The 20,527-nt window shown below is 32.3% G+C and overlaps 8 non-coding genes across 8 annotated transcripts; all 8 read right to left on the reverse strand.

Moving 5' to 3' along the window:
* Nucleotides 1-795: 795 nt before the first annotated feature.
* LOC128865516 (5S ribosomal RNA) lies at nt 796-914 on the reverse strand. Its single transcript, XR_008454845.1, has one exon. It is a non-coding gene; the product is annotated as a 5S ribosomal RNA (ribosomal RNA).
* Nucleotides 915-3,286: 2,372 nt separating this feature from the next.
* Nucleotides 3,287-3,405, reverse strand: LOC128865528 (5S ribosomal RNA). Its single transcript, XR_008454857.1, has one exon. It is a non-coding gene; the product is annotated as a 5S ribosomal RNA (ribosomal RNA).
* Nucleotides 3,406-5,775: 2,370 nt separating this feature from the next.
* On the reverse strand, nt 5,776-5,894 carry LOC128865540 (5S ribosomal RNA). The gene has a single exon (XR_008454868.1). It is a non-coding gene; the product is annotated as a 5S ribosomal RNA (ribosomal RNA).
* Nucleotides 5,895-8,252: 2,358 nt separating this feature from the next.
* On the reverse strand, nt 8,253-8,371 carry LOC128865551 (5S ribosomal RNA). Its single transcript, XR_008454879.1, has one exon. It is a non-coding gene; the product is annotated as a 5S ribosomal RNA (ribosomal RNA).
* Nucleotides 8,372-10,740: 2,369 nt separating this feature from the next.
* Nucleotides 10,741-10,859, reverse strand: LOC128865462 (5S ribosomal RNA). Its single transcript, XR_008454807.1, has one exon. It is a non-coding gene; the product is annotated as a 5S ribosomal RNA (ribosomal RNA).
* A 2,369-nt stretch (nt 10,860-13,228) lies between these two features.
* LOC128865475 (5S ribosomal RNA) lies at nt 13,229-13,347 on the reverse strand. Its single transcript, XR_008454815.1, has one exon. It is a non-coding gene; the product is annotated as a 5S ribosomal RNA (ribosomal RNA).
* Nucleotides 13,348-15,716: 2,369 nt separating this feature from the next.
* Nucleotides 15,717-15,835, reverse strand: LOC128865481 (5S ribosomal RNA). The gene has a single exon (XR_008454820.1). It is a non-coding gene; the product is annotated as a 5S ribosomal RNA (ribosomal RNA).
* A 2,371-nt stretch (nt 15,836-18,206) lies between these two features.
* Nucleotides 18,207-18,325, reverse strand: LOC128865492 (5S ribosomal RNA). Its single transcript, XR_008454825.1, has one exon. It is a non-coding gene; the product is annotated as a 5S ribosomal RNA (ribosomal RNA).
* Nucleotides 18,326-20,527: the final 2,202 nt, after the last annotated feature.

Consider the following 20,527-nt stretch of genomic DNA (forward strand, 5'->3'; position numbering starts at 1 on the left):
ACAACACATTGAGATGGAATTTTTTTTCTATTCTATATACATAAATATGTATGTACTTAAATATAAGGGGAATACCCGAATTCTGAACTAATTTCATGAAATAAATGTGTGTGTGTGATCAAAACTGTGTATTTTAACTGTTGCTTAATTCAAAATTTTGATTTATTTAAAGTTGACGTTTTAGAGCTTTGTGGTTTGGTTGACGTTTTAGAGTAGACAATGTAAAAAATTAAGGGTTGACGTTTTGGGATGTTGACGTAAACTAGTGTTGACGTTTTCCCGAGTGCACTGTACATACATATATAATATTTCTGAATTTGTTTGCAAAGCGTAAATGGGATATTGGTAGTTATTTTAGCTCTGCATCTACTGCTCCTCTAGTGAAATTGTCTGCTGTCACTTATACATATATTCTTCTTTGGAAAAAAAAAGATCACAGTCCATGTGCTTGTTGCTGTATATAATTAGTTTTAGGTTGGTTGTTGCAAGCTTATTTTATTCGGCTTGAATTTTATGGATAAAACATTTTATTTAATATTAAATTAATTAGTTAACTAAACAAAGTAAATTAGAAAACAATAAAAGAGTGACTTCATAAATTAACGAACTAAGTAGTTTTACTAACGAAATAAAGTAAAGACGGGTAGAGAAATTCATTGATGAGCATTGAACTGGTTGAAATACACATAGCAAATGTTAATGTATAAGCAAAGTATAGACTTATATTTTGAAATAAAAATTATATTATATTAATAAAAAGTGCAAAATAAAATGAAGAAAAAAATTGTTGCTGGATGTCAACAACACGCGGTGTTCCCAAGCGGTCCCCCATCCAAGTACTAACCGCGCCCGACGCTGCTTAATTTCGGTGATCGGACGAGAACCGATGTTTTCAGCGTGGTATGGTCGTTGACAATTTTATTAACGTATTCATACACACTTCAAGCGAACCAAATATAGCCTATTATATTGAATCCATACCTTATGCACAGCATTGAAACAATTAACGTTGGCTAACAGAAGTCTTATACATACATATGTACATATATTCATATACAATTTTCCGATTGTTAATTTATGCTTAAATGTTGGGTTAGATATGAGTACCATCTTTAAGCTATCTACATGCATATACATACAGTGCGCTCGGGAAAACGTCAACTAATTAAAACCACGAGTGTTGACGTTTAACAAATTGTTGACGTTTATGAATGTAGAAACTTGTAATAAAAAAACATATTGATAGTGTGCTTTAAAGGTTTTTATTGACTATAACCTTAAACTAAACATAAACAAATACAAAAAAAGAACAAAAAAGGCTTTCAGCCTAACTAAAACTAAAGGAACGCATTTCAAAAGAGATCACATTTCACATACATACTTATGCATCTAAAAAAAATCGGTTATTTTTTTCTGTTGTTTTTTCCTTTCCAATACTTGGAGGAGAGCTTTCTCTCGTAAACGTCTTAATACATTTAGGTCATTTTGCTCAACATTCTCGCATTGAGCCCAATCCAAAGCCCGGTTAAATATTTCGACAGCTTCGTTTGGTTTTATTGTCTTTTTTAAAAGAAAATCTGTTACCTAAAATTAGAAAATCTTAGCTATTAAAAGCGATATTTTTCTGTAGCAGAACAAATATTAACCTGTGGCACAAAGGATTTGTGAAACCAATCGTAGAAAATAGCTGATGTCATCGATGAGGACTTGGAACTCTTGTACTCAGTTGGGCAGTTAAAATTTTTGAAAATGCGTGGATTTTTTGCCTTCCCAATCACCAACAATCTAAGCTTATGATTTCCGGAAGCATTAGCACAACATAAAAAAGTAACGCGTTGTTTTTCTGTCTTTACGCCCGGAGCAGTTTTTTCTTTTCAGACTTTTCTGGCAAAATTTTCCAAAATAAGCCAGACTCATCAGCATTGTACAATTGATCATGGCAAAGACCCATTTCTTCAATTTTTTGTTTAAGTTTGATTTTAAATGGTTCGACCAGCAAAGGCTGTGAAGATAGTTTTTCTCCAGTTATTTTAAGCAGGCGAACTCCATATCTTTTTTTAAAACTTTGCAACCATCCATCACTTGCGTTAAAAGAACATTCCTTTTCTTTTATTTTTAGATGAATCTCTTTAGCCTTTTGTTTGAGCGCTAATGCATTAACCGGATAATGCTTTTCTCTCTGCTTTACAAACCATTGATACAGGCGCTTTTCCATTTTCGGCAACTCTGATGCTCTTAATGTCTTTCTTTTTCTCTGGCCGGAAAGCGTATTATTGACACAGTCAAAAATTTTATTTTTTTTCATTTTTATCTTGCTAATTGTTGATTTTGAGATACCATATTGTTTTGCTAAAGCTACCGCACTTGCACCCTTTTCTAATAAATCCAAAATATTTACCTTTTCTTGTAATTTAAGCACTTTCGGTTGTTTTGAACACATTTTGGTAATGTGGCACTTACGAGAACGAAAAATCAACTGAATATAAAAAGACAACACATTGAGATGGAATTTTTTTTCTATTCTATATACATAAATATGTATGTACTTAAATATAAGGGGAATACCCGAATTCTGAACTAATTTCATGAAATAAATGTGTGTGTGTGATCAAAACTGTGTATTTTAACTGTTGCTTAATTCAAAATTTTGATTTATTTAAAGTTGACGTTTTAGAGCTTTGTGGTTTGGTTGACGTTTTAGAGTAGACAATGTAAAAAATTAAGGGTTGACGTTTTGGGATGTTGACGTAAACTAGTGTTGACGTTTTCCCGAGTGCACTGTACATACATATATAATATTTCTGAATTTGTTTGCAAAGCGTAAATGGGATATTGGTAGTTATTTTAGCTCTGCATCTACTGCTCCTCTAGTGAAATTGTCTGCTGTCACTTATACATATATTCTTCTTTGGAAAAAAAAAAGATCACAGTCCATGTGCTTGTTGCTGTATATAATTAGTTTTAGGTTGGTTGTTGCAAGCTTATTTTATTCGGCTTGAATTTTATGGATAAAACATTTTATTTAATATTAAATTAATTAGTTAACTAAACAAAGTAAATTAGAAAACAATAAAAGAGTGACTTCATAAATTAACGAACTAAGTAGTTTTACTAACGAAATAAAGTGAAGACGGGTAGAGAAATTCATTGATGAGCATTGAACTGGTTGAAATACACATAGCAAATGTTAATGTATAAGCAAAGTATAGACTTATATTTTGAAATAAAAATTATATTATATTAATAAAAAGTGCAAAATAAAATGAAGAAAAAAATTGTTGCTGGATGTCAACAACACGCGGTGTTCCCAAGCGGTCCCCCATCCAAGTACTAACCGCGCCCGACGCTGCTTAATTTCGGTGATCGGACGAGAACCGATGTTTTCAGCGTGGTATGGTCGTTGACAATTTTATTAACGTATTCATACACACTTCAAGCGAACCAAATATAGCCTATTATATTGAATCCATACCTTATGCACAGCATTGAAACAATTAACGTTGGCTAACAGAAGTCTTATACATACATATGTACATATATTCATATACAATTTTCCGATTGTTAATTTATGCTTAAATGTTGGGTTAGATATGAGTACCATCTTTAAGCTATCTACATGCATATACATACAGTGCGCTCGGGAAAACGTCAACTAATTAAAACCACGAGTGTTGACGTTTAACAAATTGTTGACGTTTATGAATGTAGAAACTTGTAATAAAAAAACATATTGATAGTGTGCTTTAAACGTTTTTATTGACTATAACCTTAAACTAAACATAAACAAATACAAAAAAAGAACAAAAAAGGCTTTCAGCCTAACTAAAACTAAAGGAACGCATTTCAAAAGAGATCACATTTCACATACATACTTATGCATCTAAAAAAAATCGGTTATTTTTTTCTGTTGTTTTTTCCTTTCCAATACTTGGAGGAGAGCTTTCTCTCGTAAACGTCTTAATACATTTAGGTCATTTTGCTCAACATTCTCGCATTGAGCCCAATCCAAAGCCCGGTTAAATATTTCGACAGCTTCGTTTGGTTTTATTGTCTTTTTTAAAAGAAAATCTGTTACCTAAAATTAGAAAATCTTAGCTATTAAAAGCGATATTTTTCTGTAGCAGAACAAATATTAACCTGTGGCACAAAGGATTTGTGAAACCAATCGTAGAAAATAGCTGATGTCATCGATGAGGACTTGGAACTCTTGTACTCAGTTGGGCAGTTACAATTTTTGAAAATGCGTGGATTTTTTGCCTTCCCAATCACCAACAATCTAAGCTTATGATTTCCGGAAGCATTAGCACAACATAAAAAAGTAACGCGTTGTTTTTCTGTCTTTACGCCCGGAGCAGTTTTTTCTTTTCAGACTTTTCTGGCAAAATTTTCCAAAATAAGCCAGACTCATCAGCATTGTACAATTGATCATGGCAAAGACCCATTTCTTCAATTTTTTGTTTAAGTTTGATTTTAAATGGTTCGACCAGCAAAGGCTGTGAAGATAGTTTTTCTCCAGTTATTTTAAGCAGGCGAACTCCATATCTTTTTTTAAAACCTTGCAACCATCCATCACTTGCGTTAAAAGAACATTCCTTTTCTTTTATTTTTAGATGAATCTCTTTAGCCTTTTGTTTGAGCGCTAATGCATTAACCGGATAATGCTTTTCTCTCTGCTTTACAAACCATTGATACAGGCGCTTTTCCATTTTCGGCAACTCTGATGCTCTTAATGTCTTTCTTTTTCTCTGGCCGGAAAGCGTATTATTGACACAGTCAAAAATTTTATTTTTTTTCATTTTTATCTTGCTAATTGTTGATTTTGAGATACCATATTGTTTTGCTAAAGCTACCGCACTTGCACCCTTTTCTAATAAATCCAAAATATTTACCTTTTCTTGTAATTTAAGCACTTTCGGTTGTTTTGAACACATTTTGGTAATGTGGCACTTACGAGAACGAAAAATCAACTGAATATAAAAAGACAACACATTGAGATGGAATTTTTTTTTCTATTCTATATACATAAATATGTATGTACTTAAATATAAGGGGAATACCCGAATTCTGAACTAATTTCATGAAATAAATGTGTGTGTGTGATCAAAACTGTGTATTTTAACTGTTGCTTAATTCAAAATTTTGATTTATTTAAAGTTGACGTTTTAGAGCTTTGTGGTTTGGTTGACGTTTTAGAGTAGACAATGTAAAAAATTAAGGGTTGACGTTTTGGGATGTTGACGTAAACTAGTGTTGACGTTTTCCCGAGTGCACTGTACATACATATATAATATTTCTGAATTTGTTTGCAAAGCGTAAATGGGATATTGGTAGTTATTTTAGCTCTGCATCTACTGCTCCTCTAGTGAAATTGTCTGCTGTCACTTATACATATATTCTTCTTTGGAAAAAAAAAAGATCACAGTCTATGTGCTTGTTGCTGTATATAGTTTTAGGTTGGTTGTTGCAAGCTTATTTTATTCGGCTTGAATTTTATGGATAAAACATTTTATTTAATATTAAATTAATTAGTTAACTAAACAAAGTAAATTAGAAAACAATAAAAGAGTGACTTCATAAATTAACGAACTAAGTAGTTTTACTAACGAAATAAAGTAAAGACGGGTAGAGAAATTCATTGATGAGCATTGAACTGGTTGAAATACACATAGCAAATGTTAATGTATAAGCAAAGTATAGACTTATATTTTGAAATAAATATTATATTATATTAATAAAAAGTGCAAAATAAAATGAAGAAAAAAAATTGTTGCTGGATGTCAACAACACGCGGTGTTCCCAAGCGGTCCCCCATCCAAGTACTAACCGCGCCCGACGCTGCTTAATTTCGGTGATCGGACGAGAACCGATGTTTTCAGCGTGGTATGGTCGTTGACTATATTCATACACACTTCAAGCGAACCAAATCTAGCCTATTATATTGAATCCATACCTTATGCACAGCATTGAAACAATTAACGTTGGCTAACAGAAGTCTTATACATACATATGTACATATATTCATATACAATTTTCCGATTGTTAATTTATGCTTAAATGTTGGGTTAGATATGAGTACCATCTTTAAGCTATCTACATGCATATACATACAGTGCGCTCGGGAAAACGTCAACTAATTAAAACCACGAGTGTTGACGTTTAACAAATTGTTGACGTTTATGAATGTAGAAACTTGTAATAAAAAAACATATTGATAGTGTGCTTTAAACGTTTTTATTGACTATAACCTTAAACTAAACATAAACAAATACAAAAAAAGAACAAAAAAGGCTTTCAGCCTAACTAAAACTAAAGGAACGCATTTCAAAAGAGATCACATTTCACATACATACTTATGCATCTAAAAAAAATCGGTTATTTTTTTCTGTTGTTTTTTCCTTTCCAATACTTGGAGGAGAGCTTTCTCTCGTAAACGTCTTAATACATTTAGGTCATTTTGCTCAACATTCTCGCATTGAGCCCAATCCAAAGCCCGGTTAAATATTTCGACAGCTTCGTTTGGTTTTATTGTCTTTTTTAAAAGAAAATCTGTTACCTAAAATTAGAAAATCTTAGCTATTAAAAGCGATATTTTTCTGTAGCAGAACAAATATTAACCTGTGGCACAAAGGATTTGTGAAACCAATCGTAGAAAATAGCTGATGTCATCGATGAGGACTTGGAACTCTTGTACTCAGTTGGGCAGTTACAATTTTTGAAAATGCGTGGATTTTTTGCCTTCCCAATCACCAACAATCTAAGCTTATGATTTCCGGAAGCATTAGCACAACATAAAAAAGTAACGCGTTGTTTTTCTGTCTTTACGCCCGGAGCAGTTTTTTCTTTTCAGACTTTTCTGGCAAAATTTTCCAAAATAAGCCAGACTCATCAGCATTGTACAATTGATCATGGCAAAGACCCATTTCTTCAATTTTTTGTTTAAGTTTGATTTTAAATGGTTCGACCAGCAAAGGCTGTGAAGATAGTTTTTCTCCAGTTATTTTAAGCAGGCGAACTCCATATCTTTTTTTAAAACCTTGCAACCATCCATCACTTGCGTTAAAAGAACATTCCTTTTCTTTTATTTTTAGATGAATCTCTTTAGCCTTTTGTTTGAGCGCTAATGCATTAACCGGATAATGCTTTTCTCTCTGCTTTACAAACCATTGATACAGGCGCTTTTCCATTTTCGGCAACTCTGATGCTCTTAATGTCTTTCTTTTTCTCTGGCCGGAAAGCGTATTATTGACACAGTCAAAAATTTTATTTTTTTTCATTTTTATCTTGCTAATTGTTGATTTTGAGATACCATATTGTTTTGCTAAAGCTACCGCACTTGCACCCTTTTCTAATAAATCCAAAATATTTACCTTTTCTTGTAATTTAAGCACTTTCGGTTGTTTTGAACACATTTTGGTAATGTGGCACTTACGAGAACGAAAAATCAACTGAATATAAAAAGACAACACATTGAGATGGAATTTTTTTTCTATTCTATATACATAAATATGTATGTACTTAAATATAAGGGGAATACCCGAATTCTGAACTAATTTCATGAAATAAATGTGTGTGTGTGATCAAAACTGTGTATTTTAACTGTTGCTTAATTCAAAATTTTGATTTATTTAAAGTTGACGTTTTAGAGCTTTGTGGTTTGGTTGACGTTTTAGAGTAGACAATGTAAAAAATTAAGGGTTGACGTTTTGGGATGTTGACGTAAACTAGTGTTGACGTTTTCCCGAGTGCACTGTACATACATATATAATATTTCTGAATTTGTTTGCAAAGCGTAAATGGGATATTGGTAGTTATTTTAGCTCTGCATCTACTGCTCCTCTAGTGAAATTGTCTGCTGTCACTTATACATATATTCTTCTTTGGAAAAAAAAAAGATCACAGTCTATGTGCTTGTTGCTGTATATAGTTTTAGGTTGGTTGTTGCAAGCTTATTTTATTCGGCTTGAATTTTATGGATAAAACATTTTATTTAATATTAAATTAATTAGTTAACTAAACAAAGTAAATTAGAAAACAATAAAAGAGTGACTTCATAAATTAACGAACTAAGTAGTTTTACTAACGAAATAAAGTAAAGACGGGTAGAGAAATTCATTGATGAGCATTGAACTGGTTGAAATACACATAGCAAATGTTAATGTATAAGCAAAGTATAGACTTATATTTTGAAATAAATATTATATTATATTAATAAAAAGTGCAAAATAAAATGAAGAAAAAAAATTGTTGCTGGATGTCAACAACACGCGGTGTTCCCAAGCGGTCCCCCATCCAAGTACTAACCGCGCCCGACGCTGCTTAATTTCGGTGATCGGACGAGAACCGATGTTTTCAGCGTGGTATGGTCGTTGACAATTTTATTAACGTATTCATACACACTTCAAGCGAACCAAATATAGCCTATTATATTGAATCCATACCTTATGCACAGCATTGAAACAATTAACGTTGGCTAACAGAAGTCTTATACATACATATGTACATATATTCATATACAATTTTCCGATTGTTAATTTATGCTTAAATGTTGGGTTAGATATGAGTACCATCTTTAAGCTATCTACATGCATATACATACAGTGCGCTCGGGAAAACGTCAACTAATTAAAACCACGAGTGTTGACGTTTAACAAATTGTTGACGTTTATGAATGTAGAAACTTGTAATAAAAAAACATATTGATAGTGTGCTTTAAACGTTTTTATTGACTATAACCTTAAACTAAACATAAACAAATACAAAAAAAGAACAAAAAAGGCTTTCAGCCTAACTAAAACTAAAGGAACGCATTTCAAAAGAGATCACATTTCACATACATACTTATGCATCTAAAAAAAATCGGTTTTTTTTTTCTGTTGTTTTTTCCTTTCCAATACTTGGAGGAGAGCTTTCTCTCGTAAACGTCTTAATACATTTAGGTCATTTTGCTCAACATTCTCGCATTGAGCCCAATCCAAAGCCCGGTTAAATATTTCGACAGCTTCGTTTGGTTTTATTGTCTTTTTTAAAAGAAAATCTGTTACCTAAAATTAGAAAATCTTAGCTATTAAAAGCGATATTTTTCTGTAGCAGAACAAATATTAACCTGTGGCACAAAGGATTTGTGAAACCAATCGTAGAAAATAGCTGATGTCATCGATGAGGACTTGGAACTCTTGTACTCAGTTGGGCAGTTACAATTTTTGAAAATGCGTGGATTTTTTGCCTTCCCAATCACCAACAATCTAAGCTTATGATTTCCGGAAGCATTAGCACAACATAAAAAAGTAACGCGTTGTTTTTCTGTCTTTACGCCCGGAGCAGTTTTTTCTTTTCAGACTTTTCTGGCAAAATTTTCCAAAATAAGCCAGACTCATCAGCATTGTACAATTGATCATGGCAAAGACCCATTTCTTCAATTTTTTGTTTAAGTTTGATTTTAAATGGTTCGACCAGCAAAGGCTGTGAAGATAGTTTTTCTCCAGTTATTTTAAGCAGGCGAACTCCATATCTTTTTTTAAAACCTTGCAACCATCCATCACTTGCGTTAAAAGAACATTCCTTTTCTTTTATTTTTAGATGAATCTCTTTAGCCTTTTGTTTGAGCGCTAATGCATTAACCGGATAATGCTTTTCTCTCTGCTTTACAAACCATTGATACAGGCGCTTTTCCATTTTCGGCAACTCTGATGCTCTTAATGTCTTTCTTTTTCTCTGGCCGGAAAGCGTATTATTGACACAGTCAAAAATTTTATTTTTTTTCATTTTTATCTTGCTAATTGTTGATTTTGAGATACCATATTGTTTTGCTAAAGCTACCGCACTTGCACCCTTTTCTAATAAATCCAAAATATTTACCTTTTCTTGTAATTTAAGCACTTTCGGTTGTTTTGAACACATTTTGGTAATGTGGCACTTACGAGAACGAAAAATCAACTGAATATAAAAAGACAACACATTGAGATGGAATTTTTTTTCTATTCTATATACATAAATATGTATGTACTTAAATATAAGGGGAATACCCGAATTCTGAACTAATTTCATGAAATAAATGTGTGTGTGTGATCAAAACTGTGTATTTTAACTGTTGCTTAATTCAAAATTTTGATTTATTTAAAGTTGACGTTTTAGAGCTTTGTGGTTTGGTTGACGTTTTAGAGTAGACAATGTAAAAAATTAAGGGTTGACGTTTTGGGATGTTGACGTAAACTAGTGTTGACGTTTTCCCGAGTGCACTGTACATACATATATAATATTTCTGAATTTGTTTGCAAAGCGTAAATGGGATATTGGTAGTTATTTTAGCTCTGCATCTACTGCTCCTCTAGTGAAATTGTCTGCTGTCACTTATACATATATTCTTCTTTGGAAAAAAAAAAGATCACAGTCTATGTGCTTGTTGCTGTATATAGTTTTAGGTTGGTTGTTGCAAGCTTATTTTATTCGGCTTGAATTTTATGGATAAAACATTTTATTTAATATTAAATTAATTAGTTAACTAAACAAAGTAAATTAGAAAACAATAAAAGAGTGACTTCATAAATTAACGAACTAAGTAGTTTTACTAACGAAATAAAGTAAAGACGGGTAGAGAAATTCATTGATGAGCATTGAACTGGTTGAAATACACATAGCAAATGTTAATGTATAAGCAAAGTATAGACTTATATTTTGAAATAAATATTATATTATATTAATAAAAAGTGCAAAATAAAATGAAGAAAAAAAATTGTTGCTGGATGTCAACAACACGCGGTGTTCCCAAGCGGTCCCCCATCCAAGTACTAACCGCGCCCGACGCTGCTTAATTTCGGTGATCGGACGAGAACCGATGTTTTCAGCGTGGTATGGTCGTTGACAATTTTATTAACGTATTCATACACACTTCAAGCGAACCAAATATAGCCTATTATATTGAATCCATACCTTATGCACAGCATTGAAACAATTAACGTTGGCTAACAGAAGTCTTATACATACATATGTACATATATTCATATACAATTTTCCGATTGTTAATTTATGCTTAAATGTTGGGTTAGATATGAGTACCATCTTTAAGCTATCTACATGCATATACATACAGTGCGCTCGGGAAAACGTCAACTAATTAAAACCACGAGTGTTGACGTTTAACAAATTGTTGACGTTTATGAATGTAGAAACTTGTAATAAAAAAACATATTGATAGTGTGCTTTAAACGTTTTTATTGACTATAACCTTAAACTAAACATAAACAAATACAAAAAAAGAACAAAAAAGGCTTTCAGCCTAACTAAAACTAAAGGAACGCATTTCAAAAGAGATCACATTTCACATACATACTTATGCATCTAAAAAAAATCGGTTTTTTTTTTCTGTTGTTTTTTCCTTTCCAATACTTGGAGGAGAGCTTTCTCTCGTAAACGTCTTAATACATTTAGGTCATTTTGCTCAACATTCTCGCATTGAGCCCAATCCAAAGCCCGGTTAAATATTTCGACAGCTTCGTTTGGTTTTATTGTCTTTTTTAAAAGAAAATCTGTTACCTAAAATTAGAAAATCTTAGCTATTAAAAGCGATATTTTTCTGTAGCAGAACAAATATTAACCTGTGGCACAAAGGATTTGTGAAACCAATCGTAGAAAATAGCTGATGTCATCGATGAGGACTTGGAACTCTTGTACTCAGTTGGGCAGTTACAATTTTTGAAAATGCGTGGATTTTTTGCCTTCCCAATCACCAACAATCTAAGCTTATGATTTCCGGAAGCATTAGCACAACATAAAAAAGTAACGCGTTGTTTTTCTGTCTTTACGCCCGGAGCAGTTTTTTCTTTTCAGACTTTTCTGGCAAAATTTTCCAAAATAAGCCAGACTCATCAGCATTGTACAATTGATCATGGCAAAGACCCATTTCTTCAATTTTTTGTTTAAGTTTGATTTTAAATGGTTCGACCAGCAAAGGCTGTGAAGATAGTTTTTCTCCAGTTATTTTAAGCAGGCGAACTCCATATCTTTTTTTAAAACCTTGCAACCATCCATCACTTGCGTTAAAAGAACATTCCTTTTCTTTTATTTTTAGATGAATCTCTTTAGCCTTTTGTTTGAGCGCTAATGCATTAACCGGATAATGCTTTTCTCTCTGCTTTACAAACCATTGATACAGGCGCTTTTCCATTTTCGGCAACTCTGATGCTCTTAATGTCTTTCTTTTTCTCTGGCCGGAAAGCGTATTATTGACACAGTCAAAAATTTTATTTTTTTTCATTTTTATCTTGCTAATTGTTGATTTTGAGATACCATATTGTTTTGCTAAAGCTACCGCACTTGCACCCTTTTCTAATAAATCCAAAATATTTACCTTTTCTTGTAATTTAAGCACTTTCGGTTGTTTTGAACACATTTTGGTAATGTGGCACTTACGAGAACGAAAAATCAACTGAATATAAAAAGACAACACATTGAGATGGAATTTTTTTTCTATTCTATATACATAAATATGTATGTACTTAAATATAAGGGGAATACCCGAATTCTGAACTAATTTCATGAAATAAATGTGTGTGTGTGATCAAAACTGTGTATTTTAACTGTTGCTTAATTCAAAATTTTGATTTATTTAAAGTTGACGTTTTAGAGCTTTGTGGTTTGGTTGACGTTTTAGAGTAGACAATGTAAAAAATTAAGGGTTGACGTTTTGGGATGTTGACGTAAACTAGTGTTGACGTTTTCCCGAGTGCACTGTACATACATATATAATATTTCTGAATTTGTTTGCAAAGCGTAAATGGGATATTGGTAGTTATTTTAGCTCTGCATCTACTGCTCCTCTAGTGAAATTGTCTGCTGTCACTTATACATATATTCTTCTTTGGAAAAAAAAAAGATCACAGTCTATGTGCTTGTTGCTGTATATAGTTTTAGGTTGGTTGTTGCAAGCTTATTTTATTCGGCTTGAATTTTATGGATAAAACATTTTATTTAATATTAAATTAATTAGTTAACTAAACAAAGTAAATTAGAAAACAATAAAAGAGTGACTTCATAAATTAACGAACTAAGTAGTTTTACTAACGAAATAAAGTAAAGACGGGTAGAGAAATTCATTGATGAGCATTGAACTGGTTGAAATACACATAGCAAATGTTAATGTATAAGCAAAGTATAGACTTATATTTTGAAATAAATATTATATTATATTAATAAAAAGTGCAAAATAAAATGAAGAAAAAAAATTGTTGCTGGATGTCAACAACACGCGGTGTTCCCAAGCGGTCCCCCATCCAAGTACTAACCGCGCCCGACGCTGCTTAATTTCGGTGATCGGACGAGAACCGATGTTTTCAGCGTGGTATGGTCGTTGACAATTTTATTAACGTATTCATACACACTTCAAGCGAACCAAATATAGCCTATTATATTGAATCCATACCTTATGCACAGCATTGAAACAATTAACGTTGGCTAACAGAAGTCTTATACATACATATGTACATATATTCATATACAATTTTCCGATTGTTAATTTATGCTTAAATGTTGGGTTAGATATGAGTACCATCTTTAAGCTATCTACATGCATATACATACAGTGCGCTCGGGAAAACGTCAACTAATTAAAACCACGAGTGTTGACGTTTAACAAATTGTTGACGTTTATGAATGTAGAAACTTGTAATAAAAAAACATATTGATAGTGTGCTTTAAACGTTTTTATTGACTATAACCTTAAACTAAACATAAACAAATACAAAAAAAGAACAAAAAAGGCTTTCAGCCTAACTAAAACTAAAGGAACGCATTTCAAAAGAGATCACATTTCACATACATACTTATGCATCTAAAAAAAATCGGTTTTTTTTTTCTGTTGTTTTTTCCTTTCCAATACTTGGAGGAGAGCTTTCTCTCGTAAACGTCTTAATACATTTAGGTCATTTTGCTCAACATTCTCGCATTGAGCCCAATCCAAAGCCCGGTTAAATATTTCGACAGCTTCGTTTGGTTTTATTGTCTTTTTTAAAAGAAAATCTGTTACCTAAAATTAGAAAATCTTAGCTATTAAAAGCGATATTTTTCTGTAGCAGAACAAATATTAACCTGTGGCACAAAGGATTTGTGAAACCAATCGTAGAAAATAGCTGATGTCATCGATGAGGACTTGGAACTCTTGTACTCAGTTGGGCAGTTACAATTTTTGAAAATGCGTGGATTTTTTGCCTTCCCAATCACCAACAATCTAAGCTTATGATTTCCGGAAGCATTAGCACAACATAAAAAAGTAACGCGTTGTTTTTCTGTCTTTACGCCCGGAGCAGTTTTTTCTTTTCAGACTTTTCTGGCAAAATTTTCCAAAATAAGCCAGACTCATCAGCATTGTACAATTGATCATGGCAAAGACCCATTTCTTCAATTTTTTGTTTAAGTTTGATTTTAAATGGTTCGACCAGCAAAGGCTGTGAAGATAGTTTTTCTCCAGTTATTTTAAGCAGGCGAACTCCATATCTTTTTTTAAAACCTTGCAACCATCCATCACTTGCGTTAAAAGAACATTCCTTTTCTTTTATTTTTAGATGAATCTCTTTAGCCTTTTGTTTGAGCGCTAATGCATTAACCGGATAATGCTTTTCTCTCTGCTTTACAAACCATTGATACAGGCGCTTTTCCATTTTCGGCAACTCTGATGCTCTTAATGTCTTTCTTTTTCTCTGGCCGGAAAGCGTATTATTGACACAGTCAAAAATTTTATTTTTTTTCATTTTTATCTTGCTAATTGTTGATTTTGAGATACCATATTGTTTTGCTAAAGCTACCGCACTTGCACCCTTTTCTAATAAATCCAAAATATTTACCTTTTCTTGTAATTTAAGCACTTTCGGTTGTTTTGAACACATTTTGGTAATGTGGCACTTACGAGAACGAAAAATCAACTGAATATAAAAAGACAACACATTGAGATGGAATTTTTTTTCTATTCTATATACATAAATATGTATGTACTTAAATATAAGGGGAATACCCGAATTCTGAACTAATTTCATGAAATAAATGTGTGTGTGTGATCAAAACTGTGTATTTTAACTGTTGCTTAATTCAAAATTTTGATTTATTTAAAGTTGACGTTTTAGAGCTTTGTGGTTTGGTTGACGTTTTAGAGTAGACAATGTAAAAAATTAAGGGTTGACGTTTTGGGATGTTGACGTAAACTAGTGTTGACGTTTTCCCGAGTGCACTGTACATACATATATAATATTTCTGAATTTGTTTGCAAAGCGTAAATGGGATATTGGTAGTTATTTTAGCTCTGCATCTACTGCTCCTCTAGTGAAATTGTCTGCTGTCACTTATACATATATTCTTCTTTGGAAAAAAAAAAGATCACAGTCTATGTGCTTGTTGCTGTATATAGTTTTAGGTTGGTTGTTGCAAGCTTATTTTATTCGGCTTGAATTTTATGGATAAAACATTTTATTTAATATTAAATTAATTAGTTAACTAAACAAAGTAAATTAGAAAACAATAAAAGAGTGACTTCATAAATTAACGAACTAAGTAGTTTTACTAACGAAATAAAGTAAAGACGGGTAGAGAAATTCATTGATGAGCATTGAACTGGTTGAAATACACATAGCAAATGTTAATGTATAAGCAAAGTATAGACTTATATTTTGAAATAAATATTATATTATATTAATAAAAAGTGCAAAATAAAATGAAGAAAAAAAATTGTTGCTGGATGTCAACAACACGCGGTGTTCCCAAGCGGTCCCCCATCCAAGTACTAACCGCGCCCGACGCTGCTTAATTTCGGTGATCGGACGAGAACCGATGTTTTCAGCGTGGTATGGTCGTTGACAATTTTATTAACGTATTCATACACACTTCAAGCGAACCAAATATAGCCTATTATATTGAATCCATACCTTATGCACAGCATTGAAACAATTAACGTTGGCTAACAGAAGTCTTATACATACATATGTACATATATTCATATACAATTTTCCGATTGTTAATTTATGCTTAAATGTTGGGTTAGATATGAGTACCATCTTTAAGCTATCTACATGCATATACATACAGTGCGCTCGGGAAAACGTCAACTAATTAAAACCACGAGTGTTGACGTTTAACAAATTGTTGACGTTTATGAATGTAGAAACTTGTAATAAAAAAACATATTGATAGTGTGCTTTAAACGTTTTTATTGACTATAACCTTAAACTAAACATAAACAAATACAAAAAAAGAACAAAAAAGGCTTTCAGCCTAACTAAAACTAAAGGAACGCATTTCAAAAGAGATCACATTTCACATACATACTTATGCATCTAAAAAAAATCGGTTATTTTTTTCTGTTGTTTTTTCCTTTCCAATACTTGGAGGAGAGCTTTCTCTCGTAAACGTCTTAATACATTTAGGTCATTTTGCTCAACATTCTCGCATTGAGCCCAATCCAAAGCCCGGTTAAATATTTCGACAGCTTCGTTTGGTTTTATTGTCTTTTTTAAAAGAAAATCTGTTACCTAAAATTAGAAAATCTTAGCTATTAAAAGCGATATTTTTCTGTAGCAGAACAAATATTAACCTGTGGCACAAAGGATTTGTGAAACCAATCGTAGAAAATAGCTGATGTCATCGATGAGGACTTGGAACTCTTGTACTCAGTTGGGCAGTTAAAATTTTTGAAAATGCGTGGATTTTTTGCCTTCCCAATCACCAACAATCTAAGCTTATGATTTCCGGAAGCATTAGCACAACATAAAAAAGTAACGCGTTGTTTTTCTGTCTTTACGCCCGGAGCAGTTTTTTCTTTTCAGACTTTTCTGGCAAAATTTTCCAAAATAAGCCAGACTCATCAGCATTGTACAATTGATCATGGCAAAGACCCATTTCTTCAATTTTTTGTTTAAGTTTGATTTTAAATGGTTCGACCAGCAAAGGCTGTGAAGATAGTTTTTCTCCAGTTATTTTAAGCAGGCGAACTCCATATCTTTTTTTAAAACCTTGCAACCATCCATCACTTGCGTTAAAAGAACATTCCTTTTCTTTTATTTTTAGATGAATCTCTTTAGCCTTTTGTTTGAGCGCTAATGCATTAACCGGATAATGCTTTTCTCTCTGCTTTACAAACCATTGATACAGGCGCTTTTCCATTTTCGGCAACTCTGATGCTCTTAATGTCTTTCTTTTTCTCTGGCCGGAAAGCGTATTATTGACACAGTCAAAAATTTTATTTTTTTCCATTTTTATCTTGCTAATTGTTGATTTTGAGATACCATATTGTTTTGCTAAAGCTACCGCACTTGCACCCTTTTCTAATAAATCCAAAATATTTACCTTTTCTTGTAATTTAAGCACTTTCGGTTGTTTTGAACACATTTTGGTAATGTGGCACTTACGAGAACGAAAAATCAACTGAATATAAAAAGACAACACATTGAGATGGAATTTTTTTTCTATTCTATATACATAAATATGTATGTACTTAAATATAAGGGGAATACCCGAATTCTGAACTAATTTCATGAAATAAATGTGTGTGTGTGATTAAAACTGTGTATTTTAACTGTTGCTTAATTCAAAATTTTGATTTATTTAAAGTTGACGTTTTAGAGCTTTGTGGTTTGGTTGACGTTTTAGAGTAGACAATGTAAAAAATTAAGGGTTGACGTTTTGGGATGTTGACGTAAACTAGTGTTGACGTTTTCCCGAGTGCACTGTACATACATATATAATATTTCTGAATTTGTTTGCAAAGCGTAAATGGGATATTGGTAGTTATTTTAGCTCTGCATCTACTGCTCCTCTAGTGAAATTGTCTGCTGTCACTTATACATATATTCTTCTTTGGAAAAAAAAAAAAGATCACAGTCTATGTGCTTGTTGCTGTATATAGTTTTAGGTTGGTTGTTGCAAGCTTATTTTATTCGGCTTGAATTTTATGGATAAAACATTTTATTTAATATTAAATTAATTAGTTAACTAAACAAAGTAAATTAGAAAACAATAAAAGAGTGACTTCATAAATTAACGAACTAAGTAGTTTTACTAACGAAATAAAGTAAAGACGGGTAGAGAAATTCATTGATGAGCATTGAACTGGTTGAAATACACATAGCAAATGTTAATGTATAAGCAAAGTATAGACTTATATTTTGAAATAAATATTATATTATATTAATAAAAAGTGCAAAATAAAATGAAGAAAAAAAATTGTTGCTGGATGTCAACAACACGCGGTGTTCCCAAGCGGTCCCCCATCCAAGTACTAACCGCGCCCGACGCTGCTTAATTTCGGTGATCGGACGAGAACCGATGTTTTCAGCGTGGTATGGTCGTTGACAATTTTATTAACGTATTCATACACACTTCAAGCGAACCAAATATAGCCTATTATATTGAATCCATACCTTATGCACAGCATTGAAACAATTAACGTTGGCTAACAGAAGTCTTATACATACATATGTACATATATTCATATACAATTTTCCGATTGTTAATTTATGCTTAAATGTTGGGTTAGATATGAGTACCATCTTTAAGCTATCTACATGCATATACATACAGTGCGCTCGGGAAAACGTCAACTAATTAAAACCACGAGTGTTGACGTTTAACAAATTGTTGACGTTTATGAATGTAGAAACTTGTAATAAAAAAACATATTGATAGTGTGCTTTAAACGTTTTTATTGACTATAACCTTAAACTAAACATAAACAAATACAAAAAAAGAACAAAAAAGGCTTTCAGCCTAACTAAAACTAAAGGAACGCATTTCAAAAGAGATCACATTTCACATACATACTTATGCATCTAAAAAAAATCGGTTTTTTTTTTCTGTTGTTTTTTCCTTTCCAATACTTGGAGGAGAGCTTTCTCTCGTAAACGTCTTAATACATTTAGGTCATTTTGCTCAACATTCTCGCATTGAGCCCAATCCAAAGCCCGGTTAAATATTTCGACAGCTTCGTTTGGTTTTATTGTCTTTTTTAAAAGAAAATCTGTTACCTAAAATTAGAAAATCTTAGCTATTAAAAGCGATATTTTTCTGTAGCAGAACAAATATTAACCTGTGGCACAAAGGATTTGTGAAACCAATCGTAGAAAATAGCTGATGTCATCGATGAGGACTTGGAACTCTTGTACTCAGTTGGGCAGTTACAATTTTTGAAAATGCGTGGATTTTTTGCCTTCCCAATCACCAACAATCTAAGCTTATGATTTCCGGAAGCATTAGCACAACATAAAAAAGTAACGCGTTGTTTTTCTGTCTTTACGCCCGGAGCAGTTTTTTCTTTTCAGACTTTTCTGGCAAAATTTTCCAAAATAAGCCAGACTCATCAGCATTGTACAATTGATCATGGCAAAGACCCATTTCTTCAATTTTTTGTTTAAGTTTGATTTTAAATGGTTCGACCAGCAAAGGCTGTGAAGATAGTTTTTCTCCAGTTATTTTAAGCAGGCGAACTCCATATCTTTTTTTAAAACCTTGCAACCATCCATCACTTGCGTTAAAAGAACATTCCTTTTCTTTTATTTTTAGATGAATCTCTTTAGCCTTTTGTTTGAGCGCTAATGCATTAACCGGATAATGCTTTTCTCTCTGCTTTACAAACCATTGATACAGGCGCTTTTCCATTTTCGGCAACTCTGATGCTCTTAATGTCTTTCTTTTTCTCTGGCCGGAAAGCGTATTATTGACACAGTCAAAAATTTTATTTTTTTTCATTTTTATCTTGCTAATTGTTGATTTTGAGATACCATATTGTTTTGCTAAAGCTACCGCACTTGCACCCTTTTCTAATAAATCCAAAATATTTACCTTTTCTTGTAATTTAAGCACTTTCGGTTGTTTTGAACACATTTTGGTAATGTGGCACTTACGAGAACGAAAAATCAACTGAATATAAAAAGACAACACATTGAGATGGAATTTTTTTTCTATTCTATATACATAAATATGTATGTACTTAAATATAAGGGGAATACCCGAATTCTGAACTAATTTCATGAAATAAATGTGTGTGTGTGATCAAAACTGTGTATTTTAACTGTTGCTTAATTCAAAATTTTGATTTATTTAAAGTTGACGTTTTAGAGCTTTGTGGTTTGGTTGACGTTTTAGAGTAGACAATGTAAAAAATTAAGGGTTGACGTTTTGGGATGTTGACGTAAACTAGTGTTGACGTTTTCCCGAGTGCACTGTACATACATATATAATATTTCTGAATTTGTTTGCAAAGCGTAAATGGGATATTGGTAGTTATTTTAGCTCTGCATCTACTGCTCCTCTAGTGAAATTGTCTGCTGTCACTTATACATATATTCTTCTTTGGAAAAAAAAAAGATCACAGTCTATGTGCTTGTTGCTGTATATAGTTTTAGGTTGGTTGTTGCAAGCTTATTTTATTCGGCTTGAATTTTATGGATAAAACATTTTATTTAATATTAAATTAATTAGTTAACTAAACAAAGTAAATTAGAAAACAATAAAAGAGTGACTTCATAAATTAACGAACTAAGTAGTTTTACTAACGAAA

The sequence above is a fragment of the Anastrepha ludens genome, chromosome 5 (genome assembly GCF_028408465.1).
Source record: "Anastrepha ludens isolate Willacy chromosome 5, idAnaLude1.1, whole genome shotgun sequence".
Taxonomy (NCBI): Eukaryota; Metazoa; Arthropoda; class Insecta; order Diptera; family Tephritidae; genus Anastrepha; species Anastrepha ludens.